This window comes from Amblyomma maculatum, chromosome 9 (assembly GCF_055883805.1).
Source record: "Amblyomma maculatum isolate TAMU_Amacu chromosome 9, ASM5588380v1, whole genome shotgun sequence".
Lineage (NCBI taxonomy): Eukaryota > Metazoa > Arthropoda > Arachnida > Ixodida > Ixodidae > Amblyomma > Amblyomma maculatum.
Window position 1 is genome coordinate 56,991,043 of NC_139352.1, and position 20,470 is coordinate 57,011,512.

The following is a 20,470-nucleotide window of genomic DNA, read 5'->3' on the forward strand; positions in this document are numbered from 1 at the left end:
CTGACCGCGCTTCCGTCACGGAGAAAAAAAAAACCGATCGCGATGGTCCAAGAAACCTCTGTTTGTTGTTACTTGTCGACTTTTATGCAATGCTCGCGTAAATTGAGCTAAATTTGCACCAATAGCCGAAAAGAGGTTTCCACGAACACAAGTCGCCCTCGTCCGCGCTCACCTTCGATGCCGACGAGCCTGGCTAATAGATATTGCTCGGTAGTCGCAGGCCCGTCTGTCAGCCATGGGTGGAAAGGCGTTGAGGCGACTCGGGAGCACGGCCACAAAGTTAAGTTCACCACCACGTTAGGCACTACACGACAAAGTTCGGCACACCACCACCACAAAGGTACAGAAGCAGTCACCGGTCGAAAACTTCCACGCATACACAGCCGCTGCCCAGTCAATTCAAACGGCAGTGCAAAGTACTCTCATAGCGGCCGAAGCAAGGCCGACTGGAGCGTATTGTTTTCAGAGCAGCGGTATCCAACAGGGAAGAAAAATACTTCAGCTTTGAACTAAGTCAAACCAACTGCTGCGAAAACAGTGTAGCGTCGTTTCCTGGTCACTCCGGCAATTCGAACGCCTCCGCTGGGGATGACACTGCATACATACTGTTACGGGGATGTTAAAAGAAAATAATTATTCTTGAACATAAGTTCCCCTCCAGTCTTCAAGTGCGCAGTAGGCTACTCCTGACACGCTGCCGCTAGTATGGCGACAAACAGTTCTTCTGGCTCTTCATCCAGCACCGCAACGACCCCTTCGGTGTGGCGCAGTGGTTACGGCGCTCGACTATTGCTCCCAAGGACGCGGGATCGACTCCCGGCCTCGGCGGCCGCTTTCCAGTGGAGGCGAAAAGCAAAGCGCCCATGTGCTGTGCGATGTCAGTGCACGTTAAAAAACCCCAGATGGTCGAAATTTCCAGTGTCCTCCACAACGGCGTATCTCATAGCCCGAGTCGCTTTGGGAAGTTAAACCCCACAAACCAAACCAGCACCGCAACGATCAGCGCGACTTCTGAGCGGAAATGCTGTCCTTCCATCCGCTAAGCCCGACCACTTGCGCATGCGTGTTGCTGTTGCAGACAGATTCAGACAGATCGTTTTCTTTCTTTTTAAGGGTGCCTGTTATCAGCGGCCGACATTGGCACTGGCCGCGGCAGTGACAGTGCACACCGCCCCGACGCTGCTCCCATGAACAGACAGCCGCAGTCGCGTTTCCAAGTGCCAGACGGTGCCTTTTTGTCTGTTTCTTGCGTGGCGGGACTAGGCAATATCAAGATCTTGCTTTCGATACGCGCTAAAGTTCGTCGTGTCTGTTTCATGCAGGTGCGCGCGTTTATCGTTCTTGCCTCCAGCAGTCGCAAAAGGCTAAAAAGGGCTAGCCAACGCAAGGTGTTTAAAGCTGTCTCCGAACCCTCGGAATTTTGCGCATTAATTTTTTCGGTTTCGTGGCGCAAAGATGCACCTTCTAGTGAGTTTTACTCGCAAGCATTAAGTGGAACATTATTTATTATGATCTTGAATGTTGTGCAGGATGCCGCCTAGCATCAGCACCGAGTGATGTCAAGGTGCGGGGAACTGAAACCAGGAAGGCATATATATTGCCACGAACCTTCTAATCTTTATTAATTGCTACTGGCAGCAGCCTGCGTGCATCCTTATCACCTTACATGAGCAGCGCATAAAGATCTTGGGATTATTTGTTCGTTTATGCTTAGTGCCTCTGAGATGTGGCTTTTAAAATATTTTTTTTTATTTATTTAAGCATACTGTAAGCCTTAGTAGGCTCTTACAGGAGTGGGTGAGTTGATGGGACCGTTATACAAAATGAAAAATATCAGAAACACAAAAAATGGAAAACATACGCACTGCAACACTCTAACGGGCATTCAATTTTTCGCATATGAAGCAGGCAAGATGCGCCGAGATATGTATCCCGAATGGTTTAAGCCACTCGCCTCTGTTTCTACAATGTTCTAGGTTGTGCTAGTCACTTTGCGTCTTTATCCAGATGTTTCTGCAACGACGTTAAAATTGAGCACATACGAGTGCAACGGGCATTCTGCTTGCCGAATATTTATGGGAATCCCCCAAGATGGAGTAGATTTGTAATAAGGGAGTAATTACTGATTAACATCCGTCCAAGCACAGTCATACAGAGACAAAGGAAAGATGTGCTTCGTACTTCGACGGCAGCCAAGCCCTATTCCTGCTATCGGTAACACCGAATTGCTTAGTTCTTTTGCGGGCGCAAGACAGCCCAAGTAAAAAAGTTTATTACAAAGAAATACCAGCGTCTTCGACTGTTGCTTACAGGCGTTGTCACTACCACGTCACAGTATGATGTCGACTGACTGCACTCTAATGCCTGCAGCAGTCAAACGTAAGCAAGTACGGCACGAAGGGCTTGCTGCGGAAAGCAAATGTCCTGTAACATATTTCAAACTATAATTTTGTAAGCTCGAGGCAGCCGCTCCTGCCATGTCATGTGACCTCGTGACATTTGGCTCGTGACACTTTTAGCTTGCGCATAGGGTCCATCTGTTAATCATGCTTGCATTACGCTCTTGCATTACGGGCAGATTGAGGTGACAGTTACCGCGAAGCGAAATAACTTTAAAACAGCGCTAACACACACACCACAAAAGATACAACCACAAAAGTGTTTCGTCGGTCGTCTATCACTTGTTGCTGTGTGTGTTAGCGCTGTTTCAAATTTTCCTATAGCCAAAATGAACCAACTTGACCAAAAAGCAGCTTTAATGAATGAGCGAATCTGCACACAAGTACGTCGCGTCGCCTGTGGAAGTGATGTTCGCCGCACACAATCCTGAGTGAAGACCGTGATCTGAAACTATATGTTAGAATGGGCGAACACTTCGTATCATCTTATCGAGAGTCACGGCTAGCTGAGATCATAGACGATAGATTCATTCACGCGTAGCAAGAGGAATGCGGGCATGCGCACGTTCGACGTGCAAATAAACAATAAGTCTGTATGGACGTCCGCCGTATCTTTACGACATGCTTTACGAGAATCGAATGGGTAAGTCGGACGTATATTTAATCACTTCGAATATCAAAACCGGATTACTAAAAAGCCGAAAAAGACCAAAAAAAAAAAAGGGGGGGACGCGTGTTTCTCGGCACCATTGGTGCTCCCAAAGCGAAGTGCTTGTAAGGTTGGATTTAAGTGTTGTTTTTTTCGCTAATTACTGGATGTGGACTGGCGACTAAGAAAATCTTCGCTTGCAATTATACGCACATTGCACGTGGCCTCAAACACTGCGATAGCACAGAAAATTGGCAACCACAACGACGCTATTTTTTTCTTTATTGCCAAATTTGTCATCAGATTTTACACATAAAAAAAAACATTACTCCACACTTACACACAGAATATTACGCTGTGAATCCCACTCTGGATTTCCGTTAATGTACTGGCCTCGTGCTACAAACTTAATCACAAATTTCTTAATTCATGCCTCTGTTATCTCACACATACGCATTAGCACGCATTCGTAGGCTGCTCTGTCATGTGATAAACAACCTGGCGTAGACCTCTGTAAGCCTAGCATTAACCAAACTGTACATAGGTGCCTCCATGGCCTAGGAGTAACCTTTCTTACTGGGACCTCAAATGTACTGAAACATATTTTAAACTATAACTTTGTAAGCTCGAGTTAGAAGCTCCTGCCATGTCATGTTTCAGTAAGATGTCTTGTCGGCCCAGTTGGTGCAGTACTTCAGACATCTTATAGTAGCGCGAACAAAAAACACACACAAGGCAGGGTACAGGACGAACGCTACCTCGTCCTGTACCCTGTCTTGTGTGTGTTTTTTGTTCGCGCTACTATAAGATGTCTGAAGAACCATGTCATGTGGCCTCGTGACATTAGGCTCGTGGCACTTTTGGCTTGTGCACAGGGTCCATCTGTTTTTTTTTTTTATTGCCTAATTTATTATTAGATTTTGCACATAAAGAACAATACTCCACACACACACACACACACACACACACACACGCACGCACGCACGCGCGCACACACTGATAGAAAGAATATTACGCGACAAATACACGACATGGGCTAACACCACCAGATTTGAGCTGCGTGATCCAGTACAAATCATGCATTTCCAGCACCACTTAATTTCTCGGAAGCCGCTCAAGCATTTCGTCTTGTGTCTGGAGAACTTCAATAACACTCGCAACGAATTCGCGAACATACTGCCGTATTTTCCTCGCATCAACGTCTGCATGCCTGAAAGGCATTCTGGATCGCCAGATACTGTGCAGGTCCAATAACATGATCAGGCTCATGGCACTTTTAGCTTGTGCACAGGGTCCATCTGTTAATCATGCTTGCATTACGCGCTTCCACGCAAATGGGGCTGTGGTCTTCATTATGTGCAAAATGTAAAAAAAAAAAATGTGGAACGCTTCACGATTTTGCGTGTCATCCTTGCGCAGGGGCCATGCTAATCTTCTCTGTATCGTTGCAATTTTAGTATATGTACTTTGGAAGTACAGCTAGTGGTATTGCGTTCAAGTATATATAGGCGTCATTCCCAGATAGAAATATGTAAGAGTTGACCTTGGTTAAACATTGCCAATAAGAGAAAACTTTCTTTAAACTTTGTTGTTTAAGTAAAAGCGTTAGTCTTCTCAGCTTCTTTCACAAAGAATGTTTAATCAAACTTTACAATTTTCGAGAACAATCTTTATGAAGAGCTCATTTATTGATTCGTTCGACAGAACAAAACCCACTTGACAATCCTTCTTTTTTTTTTGTGGCGCCATCTCGAGGATGTTGTAGCGACTAATATATCGCCGCGGACATTTGAAAACGAATGTCACAGTCTGTGGGACATGAAATGAGAACACCTTCTCGTGTAATCTGATGGCTGTGCTTCATTCCTTTTAAATCTGCCCTTATTACGGAGAAAAAAAAAGAACTCTTCATTACGTGATGCCTTGTACACACTGGCGAGCTTTAGAGAAGTACAGTCATGGCCGGATCCGAGACCACCCAGGATCGAGTCCACAGTCCCTATGACGACTCAATCGGATAAATCGAATAGAGCAAACTGCTGGGATCAAAACAACCGCGCGACATTTCCTAGTAGGAGAGCTGAATTTCAATATACCGGGTGCTTTTCTTTTCAATATCAAAAGGCTGTAAAATACGTATATAGAGCTGATATATGCGACCTGTACATGTGGGTTTTTCGGCATGGCGAACACTGTGTTAGCTGTTGTTCGTAAATAGTTGTATGTAGTAACATCAACTTCCGAATTTTATTTCGAACACAATACTACGCCAGAGCTAACCGCTCGTTGCTGTGTGCCGTGTCCGTGGTCCTCGAGTCGGTGCAGCGCCTAACAGAAGAATGAGAAGAAAAAGAAGAACGCTCGGTCACCCGCAGCTAATGCTCTCGCTCCATGTTCGGTTCAGCAGCGTTAAATCCTTCCAATTTTTTTAGGCTACGTATGACAAAAATGGGCCACCACTATATGTGCGCCATGCATTGGCGCCCTCACTGTTCTATATATATATATATATATATATATATATATATATATATATATATATATATATATATATATATATATATATATATATATATATATATATATATATATATATATATACCGCATGACCGCACTACACGAGCTTTATGTGAAAATACTGGAATTATATAGGGGCTGCACAGCAACCATCGATATGCATAAAGAATGTGACCAATTTCTATAAAGAAAATGTGATAGGCCAGAAGACACGATCTCCCCAGTACTATTCATAGCTTGCTCAGAGGAATTATTCAGGGACCTGGAATAGGAGCAGTTAGAGACAAGAATAGACGAGAATACCTAAGTAATCTGCGATTTGCCGATGGCATTGCCTTGCTAAGTAACTCACGGGATGAACTGCCAAGAATGATTGGTGACCTAGACAGAAAAAGTAGAAAAGTAGGCTTGAAAATTAATATGCAGAAGACTAAAGTAATGTTCGACATCCTTGGGACGAAACAGCAGTTTACGTCAGGCGAAGATGTCTACTAAGGGGAGGTAGTAACCGCAGATCTGGGCCATGAAAGGCAGATAACAAAGAGAATAAGATTGGGATGGAGCGCATTTGGCAAGTACTCGCAGAATATGACTAGCCGCTGACCGGTATCGCTCAAGAGTAAGTATACAACAGTTTCATCTTACCTGTACTCACCTATGGGGCTGAAACACGGAGGCTAACGAAAAGGGTTCTACTAAAGTTGAGAAGAACGCAGAGGGCTGTGGGCCGAAAAATAGTAGTTGTAACTGTAAAAGATATGAAGCATGCAAAGTTGGTCAGAGAAATAATTCGAGTTAATGACATTCTAGTTAAAACGAAGAAGAAGAAATGACCATCGACAGGACATGTTGAGCGTACAGAGTGCAACTGGTGGTCGCTTAGGGAAACAAAAGGGATTCTAAGGGAAGAGTAAGTATACAAGCAGGGGCGACGGAAAGTTAAGTGGGCGGATGAGGTTAGGAAGTCCGCAGGAGTAAAGTGGATGCAGCTAATAAAGGACCGGGTCAATTTAAGTAGCATGGCAGAGGCCTTCGCCCAGCTGTGCATATAGTTCGGCTAGTGATGACGATTTCCCACAATAACAAATGTCAGAATTCACGGAGAAGCACACAAGCATCGAGATGCGATAGCCAACTACGCGGCTGTACTTCGGCAGGAGTCACTCCTCGCACCAAAGCGCACTTCTCTCGGAATAAAGCCAAGCCGGACATGTGAGAAAAATATCGGAGTTATTCTTGTCTCGTTATGCTAATGCGGTTGTCACAAATAGCGTACCTGCTGACGTCAGGCCTGATAACGTCTGCAGTGTTGGCGCGATGAAAAAAAAATAACCTAGAAAGTTCGTGCGTGGCGAGTCCGCTTCGTTATTGTGTAAAAATGTCACATTACTATGAGAACACCGCGTGACAGGAACGACGCCGTACCGCCAATTCCACACTTGAACGAGCACTGAAGTTAACGCGCACCAAGAATGCCTTTATACTCATAAGTGTGCGCCCGCTGAAAATGTCGCATGCACTAATAAACGTTATGAAGGCTGTCAGCTCATGACAGTTTAGTGATCCAAAGTGCCCCTGGAATATTTTGTTCGTGCCCTGCCATTTCAGCCATTTCTACTGCATGCAGAGGCGTGAACATGGAGGCGTCCAAGGTCACCAGGTTAAAAGCGCCAGACGTCGAAAGTAGTCATAGGTCAAATGGCGGTGGCCGGGACAGTAAACGAAGATCTAAACTACGAAGCAAATACCCTTAACAAAACAGGAACTCTAAAACCATGCACTTACTTTCTAATAGTTTCCTTAATTAAGCAATAGTAACAAAGAAGCAGACAGTCTACAGACACAGAATAAAAGACAACAAACAGTTTATTAAAACCGATTTCTACACAGAGCAACAAAGCTCCTTGTCAGGCACACCGGGCAGGAAACGTCGATTGAAGCCGTGCATAAAGATGGCCGCTCCATCCACGGACACAGGTGCGCCTGTTATGGCGAAAGAAAGAGAAAGCGAAGAGGAACTCGTGGTCACTGCTAAAAAAAACTATACAAAAAAAGTGAAGCCTTGTAGCACGATTAAAGATGAGAGCACGAGATTTGCGAGCACAACTTCCCGAAAGTGCGAATTAGCAAAAATGACTGAAAATACTGAAATATATGGAACATGTGCTTCGTAAATCTACACAAACCCAACGTTAGAAGGGGATCTGATATAGAACGGGTTTCAAGCACTCAACATTCTACACTGATGTAATGTCCTTACCGTGCAATCGCGTACTCATGTCAGGCTCGAGTGGCTCTCGTGGCTGCTTTCGGAAATCCCGAAAGCGCCTGGTGCGGTCTCAACAATGTCGATGATTGGTCTGCTCAAGTCCTTAGCCATTAGCGACTGCCTTGAGCACAAGTGCGCATACGTATCACTCACTGCAAGTAACTGGTAAAGCGATGGCAGGCGCTCGCGAACGACGCTCAGGTTGGGCACAAAGCCAGTCCAAGATGCCTCGTCGGATGAGCGCCACGAGTCCTCTGTAGCCAAGGAGTCATCTGCATCGGTGTTTGGCGCGGACACTGTGGACGAGCAAAAACTGGGCTCCAGCTCTGAATATTGTAGACGCCGACGACAACTCGGTGCAGAGATTCGAGGAGGGTCCCTATGTAGCTGCGACAGCGGTGAGACGGAGGAGTCGGACCCGTTGCTGCTCACTGAGGCATCGTACGAATGACCGGAACGAGGAGGGGAAGGCGCCGACGAGCAACCGCTAAGGAACCATGTGGTGTCGAGGTGCTTGTCCGATCTTGGTGTGGACACTCGCGTAGGCTTGAAGTCATCGATATCCATCGTCAGGTCGCGATATAGGACGAGACCGTCCACGCTGCACTCCCTGCTTAAAATTTCTTCTCCTACGTCTAGGACGTCGGCTGAGAAAAAATGAACAAGATACAACGTCGCAAACTATCCAACCGATCATCGTATATCTAAACGGCATCAACGTCGGAGACAAAACACAAAATAGCGACAAATACTTACAGAAGTAATAAAGAATCTCTCCGGGAGCAGCGGCATTCATTTCCGTGGTAGAGGAAGAGCTGGTGGCACGTCCACACTCACGCGTTTAGAGTAGGCAAGTGAAGGTCGCTCAGTAGCAGGGCCCTTTTATACCTCCCCCTCTCACTCAGCCTCTCCTCCTCACCCAATCTCTCCGCCCTTTCCACAGAAGGCTCGGAATACGTGCCCCGCAGTGGGCGTTGTGTTTTCCTCCTTTCCTGTCAGAAAGCAGGAGAGCACATTGCTCGTGGTCGCTTACCCCTGCTCTTGATGTCATTGGAACTTCTGTAACTCTAGCACGGCGTGGAAAATTATATAGGGCCTTGTTTTCTTTTACGTCGTCCCTGTCTCGTTCTCTGCACTGGGATAAGTGTTTCAAGCACGAAGCACTAACTAGGCCTTGTTCTGCGAGCAAGGGGACATCGGTCCCAGCTCATCACGATAGCGCCTGATGACAAAATATCCCTTTCAGTATGGGAGGAGTCAAGCTTGTGAACTACTCGAGTAATTAGTGCTCACGCTTTCCAGTGTCGCGCTAAAATGGTGGGCCGAAACTCTTTCTTTTGTGTTTTTGTTTAAATATCCTGGAGCATCAGCATAATTATTTATGTTTTCATTTAGAACGCTCGAGAAAAAAGTTCATGGCTCTATGTTCTTGTTTTGAAGTGGCTGAGGTTTATAAATGATCTCAGGCAAGGAACAGTAATTTCTTATAGTCGTAAATTAGTAAATTATTATTATTTATTTCATTGCTTAGCAACGTTGCTTAATTGTCGCTTCTATTAGATACGGTTGAAGTCTAATTTTGCGGGTCAAGGGAAAAAACCTTTGAGATTGGCCAACCTAAATTCAAAAGTCAACACTTGGGCTTACTTAAAATTCGATTGGACACAAGTATTTGTCAAATTAATACCAATTATTAATAATAATATTATAATAGTTAGTGTTGTTATTATTGTTTTTATGCTGCAGCACGAAGACCACATGGTTGTACCTGCGCACGTTAAATAAATATTGATTGATTGATAAAGATTTATTATTATTATTAATTTTATTATTATTGTTGTTGTTGTTTCTGTAGAGATCTGAACCGTGCCGTAAGGAAAGGGAGGGAAGGGGGAGTGAAAGCGGAAATAGGGAAAGAGAAGCCGTAGAGGAGGGCTACGAAATAATTTCAACCCCCTGGGGATCACTTGTGGGCACTGACATTGCACAGTACGCCGACGCCTTCTCATTAAACCTGCATCAAAACGCAGCCACCGGTGGTCGAGTTCGAACCCCGGTACTTCGGTACAGGCCAGCGTTAGTAGAGAGATTTAGTTACCGTGATTCGCGATCCGCCACCGTGGCTCTCTACAGCGCGTGGGCGGGGCGGTCAAGCTGATTGGTCCGACGTGCCAGGTCTGCGTGCCGACATCCGGTATGTGGCGCCATCTGTTGGCGTCAAGGGGTGTCTGGGCATGCGCAGTGGAACGCGCGGTGGCGGATCCCAGTAGCGGATCGCGGATCACGGTAAGCTAAATCTCTTTAGTGCCATTCACTTCTAGCGCAAGCCTGTAAAGGGTGCACCTCTGCAGCAAGTATAGCCTAGTGGCAAAGCTACACAAAGTGAGCAGGACGTGCTGGTTCACGGGCAGCGCCCGCTTAGAATGCCGTCGACTGGGAAATGCATAGTTTTACTTTGCAATTTTTTAATGCGAAATTATTCTTCACTCACGGCTGGCTCAAACAAATCCTGTCACTAACCTTTTTAACAAACATGTCATCAAACGTGTCAGCAAGAATTATCAATTATTAATTCCATGGGGAATAATATACTCGTTGATTAAGGACACATGTATATAGTAGGAGTACATATTTATTCAGTGAAATGTTTAAATGATTCATTAACTAATTAGTTTAGCGAATTATTCTGTAGACAGAAGCTGTGGCTAAAGCGTTTCCGCAGGAACTGCTATCAGAACGTGTACGCATGAATAACTAACTAATTTAACCCACTTTGGTATCCAATATAATACGAGTATGGCCGACCCGATGGTCATCTCTAAATTTTGGATGGGCTCTCACCCCAATTTGACCCCTTGGACACGCAAAATTTGATTTCTTCAAAAATGGATCGAAATTGATATCTAACTTAAATCAAATATGACCAGTTATGTCGTACTGACTCCTCCTTGGTACAAAAACGCTCAACTTGCTGCTTTAATTGCTATTTTGTAATATCAACCAATCCTATATATTTAGTATCCAGGAAAAAAACTATACACACTAAGCGTCAAAATTGGAGATTAAGGAAGCGTGGTGAGATAAATCTACGTTTTCGTATTGCAACATGTACAGATACAATGAGAGAATTAATAATTTGTCGTGACTTTTTTCTACTTCCACGGTTAGTGAGTATAAATGACAAGCGCTCAAATGGGAGCTTTGGATGCTCAAAGGAGTCATACGAACATCGAATAACAGCAATAATAAAGCTGTCAATTGGTGATTAACGAAGCGTGGTGTGATAAATCTACGTTTTCGTATTGCAACATGTACAGATAGAATGAGAGAATTCTTAATAATTTGTCGTGACTTTTTTCCACTTCCACGGTTAGTGAGTATAAATGACAAGCGCTCAAATGGGAGCTTTGGATGCTCAAAGGAGTCATACGAACATCGAATAACAGCAATAATAAAGCTGTCCCATATGATTACGTTGTTCCATTCAGCGCCACAACAAGTATACCTTCGGGCTGTCTGGTCCTCTTCGGCAGAAGGTTGTAAAATGCAGACTTTTCTTTTCAGATTCATTTTCAGTTCCCAGCGCCATATCCCCTGTCACAACTTCATCTGAAAAACAAGCGCGGCAAAGTTCGAAAAGAAAAATACATCTTTTTTCAGGGATGAAAAGGTACGAAATTTATAAAAATTAAAGCAAGAAACCGCACAACAACGGAGACAAGAAAGTGGAAACAAGGCGGGACCAGCGCTGGTCTCGTCTTCTTTCTACTCTGTTGTCTCCGTTGTTGGGCTGTTTTTTGCTTAACTATGTTCCACTCGCCGTTTTACTGAAGTTTCGGAAATTTACTAATATGATTTCAAGGTTTAAGCAGTGGTTGCTTTTAGTTTAGGTTTATTGTGTACTTAGAAAACTACTGCGCTGTGTTTCGACAAAAAAGTAGAGAAATTTATTATGTTAATTTTCACAGTGCATCAGAACTGTGGAATTAATTGGCATTGAAGCAAAAGTCTCTGTGAAGAGATTAGGATTCAAGAATCGCTTTGGAGTAAAGTTATGATCTGTGTGAGTCAACTCTGGTAATCCGTGGTGTTAGCGGTGAATCACTGGTGCCCCCTGGGTGCGTGCTACGCGAGCGTTGTGATTGGCGGCCAAGCGTTTCAAACCTAATTACAGTGTTGTCTTGTTCAACACATGCCGTAATTCTACAGGGTCAGAATATTTGGGGGCTGGGACTTAAAACATTACTATGCAAAATCTACTGCCCCATTTGAGCTGAAATAATGTTCACAATGTAGCAAAATATAGTCTACGTTATCTGATAAGTGATTCAACATCGGTGCGTGCCTAGATTTTCAGAAATCGAGAAAAAAAAGTGCTCTCGGTGGCGTGCACAATTTTCTTAAAAGAAAGTCGAAAAGCTATTTTGACATGGTGCGTCATCTGTCGGGCAGCGAAGCAAGCGCGCTAACGGCCAGGATAGAGCTTGCCTCGCTGCTCGACAGATGACGCCCCATGTCATAGCAGCGTTCCGACTGTATTCGGCGAAAATTGTGCACGCCGCCGAGAGCAGGTTTTCCTCGATTTCGGAAAATCTAGGCAAGCACCGATGTTGAATCACTTATCACATAACGTAGACGATATTTTGCTACTTCGTGAACGTTATTTCAGCTCGAATGGGGTTGTAGATTTTGCACAGGAATTTTTTGAATCCCAGCCCCCAAATATTCAAGGCCCTGTAGGTATAGACGTTTTGCAACAGTGTGGTGCAGCGTTGTACTGCCGAAGTGGGCAGATATTCGTAATCCATATAAAAGGAGATGCTAGGAACTTGAAAATTACAAACAAATCAGCTTATTATCTGTTACGTAAAAGCTATTTACTGAGGCAATCACTAATAGAAACAGGATAACCTTAAACCTCAGTCAGATAAAGGATCAAGCAGGTTTTCGGAAAGGGTACTCTACTATCGATCATAGCCATACCATCAACCAGGTAATAGAAAAATGCGCGGGCTATAACCAGAACCTTTTACATAGCAATAATTGATTGCGAAAAAGCATTTGACTCAGTGAAAACATCGACGGTTATGCAGGCATTGCGAATTCAGGGTGCATACGAGCCGTATGTGAAAGTACTGGAAGATATATATAGGGGCTGCACAGCAACCATAGTTCGGCATAAAGAATGTATCAAATTCCTTTAAAGAAATGTGTTAGGTAAGGATACACAATCTCCCCAGTGTTATTCATAGCTTGCTCAGAGGAATTATTCAGGGACCTGGAATAGGAGCAGTTAGAGACAAAAGTAGACGAGAATACCTATTTGCCGATGACATTGCCTTGCTAAGTAACTCACGGGATGAACTGCCAAGAATGATTGGTGACCAAGACAGAAAAAGTAGAAAAGTAGGCTTGAAAATTAATATTCAGAAGATTAAAGTATCGTTCGACAGGCTTGGGACGAAACAGCAGTTTACGTCAGGCGAAGATGTCTACTAAGGGGAGCTAGTAACCGCAGATCTGGGCCATGAAATGCAAATAACAAGGAGAATAAGATTGGGATTGAGCGCATTTGGCAAGTACTCGCAGAATATGACTGGCAGCTGACCAGTATCGCTCAAGAGTAAGTATACAACAGTTTCATCTTACCTGTACTCACCTATAGGGCTGAAACACGGAGGCTAACGAAAAGAGTTCTACTTAGTTGAGAAGAACGCAGAGGGCTGTGGGCCGAAAAATAGTAGTTGTAACTGTAAGAGATATGCAGCATGCAAAGTTGGTCAGAGAAATAACTCGAGTTAATGACATTCTAGTTAAAACGAAGAAGAAGAAATGACCATGGACAGGACATGTTGCGCGTAGAGAGTGCAACTGGTGGTCGCTTAGGGTAACAAAAGGGATTCTAAGGGAAGAGTATACAAGCAGGGGCGACGAAAAGTTAAGTGGGCGGATGAGGTTAGGAAGTTCACAGGAGTAAAGTGGATGCAGCTAGCACAGGACCGGGTCAATTTAAGAAGCATGGCAGAGGCCTTCGCCCAGCTGTGGATATAGTTCGGCTAATGATGACGATTCCCCACAATAACTAATGTCAGAATTCACGGAGAAACACACAAGCATCGAGATGCGATAGCCAACTACGCGGCTGTACTACGAAAGGACTCACTCCTCGCACTAAAGCGCACCTCTCTCGCAATAAAGCCAAGCCGGACATGTGAGAAAAATATCGGAGTTATTCTTGTCTCGTTATGCTAATGCGGTTGTCACAAAGAGCGTACCTGCTGACGTCAGGCCTGATAACGTCGGCAGTGTTGGCGCGATAAAAAAAAATAACCTAGAAAGTTCGTGCGTGGCGAGTCCGCTTCGTTATTGTGTAAAAATGTCACATTACTATGAGAACACCGCGTGACAGGAACGACGCCGTACCGGCAATTCCACACTTGAACGAGCACTGCGGTTAACGCGCGCCAAAGAATGCCTTTATACTCATAAGTGTGCGCCCGCTGAAAATGTCTCATGAACTAATAAACGTTATGAAGGCTGTCAGCTCATGGCAGTTTAGTGATCCAAAGTGCCCCTAGAATATTTGGTTCGCGCCCTGCCGTTTCAACCATTTCTCCTGCATGAAGAGGCGTGAACATGGAGGTGTCCAAGGTGACCAGGTTAAAAGCGCCAGACGTCGAAAGTATCCATAGGTCAAATGGCGGTGGCCGGGACAGTAAACGAAGATCTAAACTACGAAGCAAATACTCTTAACAGAACAGGAACTCTAAAACCATGCACTTAATTTCTAACAGTTTCCTTAATTAAGCAATAGTAACAAAGAAGCAGAGAGTCTACAGACACAAAATAAAAGACAACAGTTTATTAAAACCGATTTCTACACAGAGCAACAAAGCTCCTTGTCGGGCACACCGGGCAGGAAACGTCGATTGAAGCCGTGCATAAAGATGGCCGCTCCATCCACGGACACAGCTGCGCCTGTTATGGCGAAATAAAGAAAAATCGGAGGGGAACTCGTGGTCACTGCTAAAAAAAAACTATGCGAAAGAAAAAAAACTCGTAGTAGGATTTAAAATAAGAGCACGAGATTTGCGAGCACAACTTCCCGAAAGGGCGACCTAGCGAAATGACCAAAAATTCTGAAAAATATGGAACATATGCTTCGCAAATATACACAAACCAAACGTTACATGGGGATCCAATATAGGACGAGTTTCAAGCACTCAACATGCGGCACTGATGTAATGTCCTTACCGTGCAATCGCGTACTCATGTCAGGCTCGAGTAGCTCTCGTGGCTGCTTTCGGAGATCCCGGAAGCGCCTGGTGCGGACTCAGCAATGTCGATGATTGGTCTGCGCAAGTCCTTAGCCATTAGCGACTGCCTTGAGCACAAGTGCGCATGCGTATCACTCACTGCAAGTAAATGGTAAAGCGATGGCAGGCGCTCGCAAACGACGCTCAAGTTGGGCACAAAGCCAGTCCAGGATGCCTCGTCGGATGAGCGCCACGAATCCTCTGTAGCCAAGGAGTCATCTGCATCAGTGCTTGGCGGGGACACTGTGGACGAGCAAAAACTGGGCTCCAGCTCTGAATATTGTAGACGCCGACGACAACTCGGCGCAGAGATTCGAGGAGGGTCCCTATGTAACTGCGACAGCGGTGAAACGGTGGAGTCGGACCCGTTACTGCTCGCTGAGGCATCGTACGAATGACCGGAACGAGCAGGTGAAGGCGTCGACGAGCAAGGGCTAAGGTACCATGTGGTGTCGAGGTGCTTGTCCGATTTTGGTGTAGACACTCGCGTAGGCTTGAAGTAATCGATATCCATCGTCAGGTCACGATATAACACGAGACCGTCCACGCTGCACTCTCTGCTTAAAATTTCTTCTCGTACGTCTAGGACGTCGACTGCGAAAAAATGAACAAGATACAATGTCACAAAATATCCAACCGATCATCATATATCTAAAGAGCATCAGCGCCGGAGACAAAACACAAAATAGCGACAAATACTTACAGAAGTAATGAAGAATCTCTCCGGGAGCAGCGGCATCCATTTCCGTGGTGGAGGAAGAGCTGGTGGCACGTGCACACTAACGCGTTTGGAGTAGGCAAGTGAATGTCGCTCAGTAGCTGGGCACTTTTATACCTCCCCCTCTCACTCAGCCTCTCCTCCTCACCCAATCTCTCCGCCCTTTCCACAGAAGGCTCGGGACACGTGCCCCGCCGTGGGCGTTGTGTTTTCCTCCTTTCCTGTGGGAAAGCAGGAGAGCACATTGCTCGTGGTCGCTTACCCCTGCTCTTGATCTCAGTGGAACTTCTGTAACTCTAGCACGGCGTGGAAAATTATATAGGGACTTGTTTTCTTTTACGTCGTCCCTGTCTCGTTTCCTGCACTGGGTTAAGTGCTTCAAGTACAAAGCACTAACCAGGTCTTCTTCTGCGAATAAGGCGACATTGATCCCAGCTCATCACGATAGCGCCTGATGACAAAATATCCCTCTCAGTATGGGAAGAGTCAAGCTTGTGAACTACTCGAGTAATTAGTGCGCGCGCTTTCCAGTGTCGCGCGAAAATGGTGGGCGGAAACTCTTTCTTTTGGGTTTTTGTTTAAATATCCTGGAGCATCAGCATAATTAATTTTTATGTTTTCATTTAGAACGCTCGAGAAAAAAGTTCATGGCTCTATGTTCTTGTTTTGAAGTGGCTGAGGTTTATAAATGATCTCAGGCAAGGACCAATATTTTCTTATAGTCGTAAATTAGTAAATTATTATTATTTATTTCATTGCTTAGCAACGTCGCTTAATTGTCGCTTCTATTAGATACGGCTGAAGTCTAATTTTGCGGGTCAAGGGAAAAAGCTTTTGAGATTGGCCAACCTAAATTTAAAAGTCAACACTTGGGCATACTTAAATTAGATTGGACACAAGTATCTGTCGTACGCAGACATCGCGTACGAATGGTGTCACACACTGACAGTTGAAAGCGGAACCGTTTCAGCGCAAAATATTAAAAAAAAACAACTGATACCATGCTTCTCAAGTTTAACGGTAGCTTACAATTCAGTCGAACCTGCAAAGAAAACTACACAGACTGCAGCTTCCGCCGCCTAGTTAATTTTTTTTTTTTTTCAAGCATGTTGCGCACTTTTATCAACGGCTGATGGACTCAGGAGGTGAAGGCGAGTTAAACCGACGCCAAAATCGTGTACGTATGGTGACACACAATGGCAGCTGAAAACGGCACCGTCTCAGAGCAAAATATTAAAGAAAATGTAATTGCTACCACCCTTCCCAAGTTTACCGGAGGCTCACAAGTCAGTCAAAGGTGCAAAGACCCCAGACAGACTGCAGCTTCCGCCGCCTAGCTAATTCTGATCTGCAGCTGAAGTTGAAAATACATGGAAGACAACTGCTGCCACACTTCTCAAGTTTACCGGCAGCTCGCAAACCATTCAACGCTGCAAAGAAACCATACACAGACTGTTGCTAAGTTCCTGTCCGCCACCTAGTTACAAATTTTTTAAAGCATGCCGCTGAGTTTGGTCAAGGGTAACGAACTACGGACACACTGAGATGACGGCGAGTTGAATCAACGCCGAAATCGCGTTCATGTGGTGTAAGACACTCACAGCTGAAACTATTTTGGCGGGAAATCCCTGTCAACATTCGGTAAGTATGTTTCAGCAGTGAGAAATATTTTAACCTGACCACATTGCGACAAAATGCAAGCTGAAATACTCTGCTGAGATCCGGCGCCAGCGCTTTTACCCACACGCGCGCCCGCCGCGCGCGCTGAGAGACGGCCGTGACCGGCGCCTGCTCCGGACAGTGCGCGCTAGTCGCGCACCCCGTAGGTGGAGCCACGGTCGAAATGCGAGAGGAGGAGCGGCGCTGCCGGAGGAGGAGAGAGGACATGGCGCTACTTTTAATTTATTGAAAGGTTTTATGCGTTCGTCGATTGCAGCGCCACGACGGTAAACAAAGAAAGGCATTTTAATATATAAAAGCCAACAACGCTATTTTATTCATCAAAAAGTACTATTATTCCACCAAACTATATTAAAAATACTAATTATATAAACCGTTTTCGTCAGACTTACAGGTTAAGCAGGAGACTTGTGCCACCACCGGATATAAATCTAAACAATAGGGAGGCAGTCGCATGGCGGCGCCTGCAAGCTGGGAACTTTGTAAACCCGGTCTGGGCATAATATGTCCAAATGGAAGATAGGAGAAACGATAAATGCAAGCACTGTGGGGAGAGAGGGACCCTCGACCATATAATCTGGGAATGTACTAGCTCCCCAGGGGCTAAAACAAATATAAATTGCAGAGAAGCTTGGGAAGGCCTGCTGCGGAGGGAGGTCCCTGCTCCACAGCTACAAGCCATCCACCTGGCGGAAGAAGCCGCGAAGAGCCAAGACCTCTTTGCCGGCTTCTGATCGCGGAGGTCTCTGCTCCCGTCCCTTAGACCTGCGTGCTGGGAGCGGGAATTGGGGGCCTCCTTATCTGGTGGAAAATAAAGTTATCATCATCATCGCATGTAAACACGCATGAACTTCATGAAGCAGCGCATGAAGGTACATAAACGTTCTACATTTGTTTTTTCTTTAATGCGATAGCTTATGCAGCTCATTCGGTCAAAACGCCGTTGACGTAGCCGTAGTAGGACCGCGTGTTGGGGGCTGCGTAAAAAAAAAAAATCGTGTCGTGGAGATTTGTGGTTCTAGTCACAGATAGGGTGTGGAACAGGCTAAGAAGTAATTAAATTATTCTAATTAACTGTTAAATTGATCATAAAGAAACAGAAAATGGGGCTCAATGGCATCAAAATGGACATCGAATACTTGATGATGCTAATTAAAAAACTATTATAGCGTGTAATTGATTTATTTGGGATCATTGATAAAAATTAAAATGAATACATGTATTCAAAGCTGTCAGTGGAAAATCAATGTTCCCTTATGCTAAATATTGGCGTATAATAATAATTTCAAACATTTCAAGAAATTTAAATATGTATTACAAATTAAAAAAGTGTAGAAACATTGTCAGTGTGTGTGAAACGCTATAGCGTCATGCATAACCTTAACGGCGGAGCTCTACTTTCATCATAATTTTTCTTTCGGTGCCCTGAATCTCAAGAGTTGGAGAGTGAGTAAACTTCTTTAAATGCTTGATCTTTTGTCTTCGCCTCTTCAGCCGATGCTGACGAGCGGTTGGCCCCCCAGTAGAGGGCACCGCAGGCTTTCGCCAGCTTGCGAGCTCTTGTGACCAGGTAGAGCTGAGCCTCCTGGTGAGAGTTGGCCAGAAAAGCCTCCCACTGCCTTTCATTTGGATTTGGAACTGTTTGCATTCGACGTGAGCAGCGGCAAGCAGCAAGCAAGCAGCAGCAAGTAGCAGCAAAAAGCAAGCAGCAGCAAACAACGGCAAGCAAGCAGCAGTAAAGTAAAAAAAAATGGCTCCTCTATTGCGAATTTAAACACATTTATTCCGCAAGAAAAACATAATGCGTGTAGGCAAGGTAAAAAGCTATAAAACAGTGTGCGGTGCTTTGGCTTCCTTTAACATAGAGTAGCATAACGTTGGAGAAAAGAAGCAAGACACAATGCCGAAAAAGAATAAACGTATTTTCTTTGGTTAAACTGGATATGTAATTGTTTGTGTCCGTAAATGTCTCATTTCAAGCCGTCGGTGATGAGTATTTAAACATCTTCTATGAGCATATTGCTCGGCATGTGGCTACTTTTCAGTGTCCCGATTATTTGACGTGATAAATAGCATCCCTAAATAGCGGCAAAACGTTTAGCAATTGATGAGGACAAGCGTGGAAGATAGCACACATTTATACTTGAGTGAAGGCTAAGCTGTCCAAAGGTTTGTTTGGTCACGCTGTACACTTGCAGCCTAATCGGAAGCAAATGCGGCGTTTGCCACGTCAACGTCGACCAAGCTACATCCTCCACCTCACTACAGCCACACTTAGTGACGAGTTAGCCGACAGGGTTACGGCAGCCGTGTCAAGTCTTCTCGTTTCGATAAGTTTATCGAAACGCAGAAAACTTGACGCTGCGATGCAGCGCAGCCGAACCTTCCGACAGTTCCAGTGTGGTTGGCAAAATATATGCAGTGTGCAAGAAAGACATTTTGCACCACCCTCAACTGACATCATTCCAGACGTCATCGCCAGCCGAATGAACTACTGCAAGTGCAAGCACACCTGCAAAGAGAGAGAGAGAGAGAGAGAAAAGGATATAGGCAACCTGCTGCAGACACACAACAGTACCGCATTCTTGCATACTCACCGTGGCAGCAAAGTAAGCTCGCCGGACTCCAGAGAAGAAGCTCGGGAGACAAGCCTGACGCAGCGAAGTTGGAAACGAAAACGTGTCTATCCACCTTGGCTGCGGCGGAAGCACGCTGTGCCGCCGACCGCAGGCAGCGTCCGTTCTTCAGAGTTGCTGGACGGGGTGGCGAGAATTTCCGAGCGCCGTGTGCGGCCGCAAACCATATGTCGGTCAAAGTCACGTGTGCGCACGGATGTCCGGTGACTCGACATAGTGACTTCGTAGCAACGGTATTCGGAACGAGTTTTTTTTTTGCTCAGTGACGCAAGCGGCAACGGTCTCA

The 20,470-nt window shown here is 45.1% G+C and overlaps 1 non-coding gene across 1 annotated transcript; it reads right to left on the reverse strand.

Annotated features, from left to right (window-relative positions):
* Positions 1 to 4,422: 4,422 nt before the first annotated feature.
* Positions 4,423 to 4,525, reverse strand: LOC146179111 (U6 spliceosomal RNA). Its single transcript, XR_014700996.1, has one exon. It is a non-coding gene; the product is annotated as a U6 spliceosomal RNA (small nuclear RNA).
* Between the last annotated feature and the right edge of the window lie 15,945 nt (positions 4,526 to 20,470).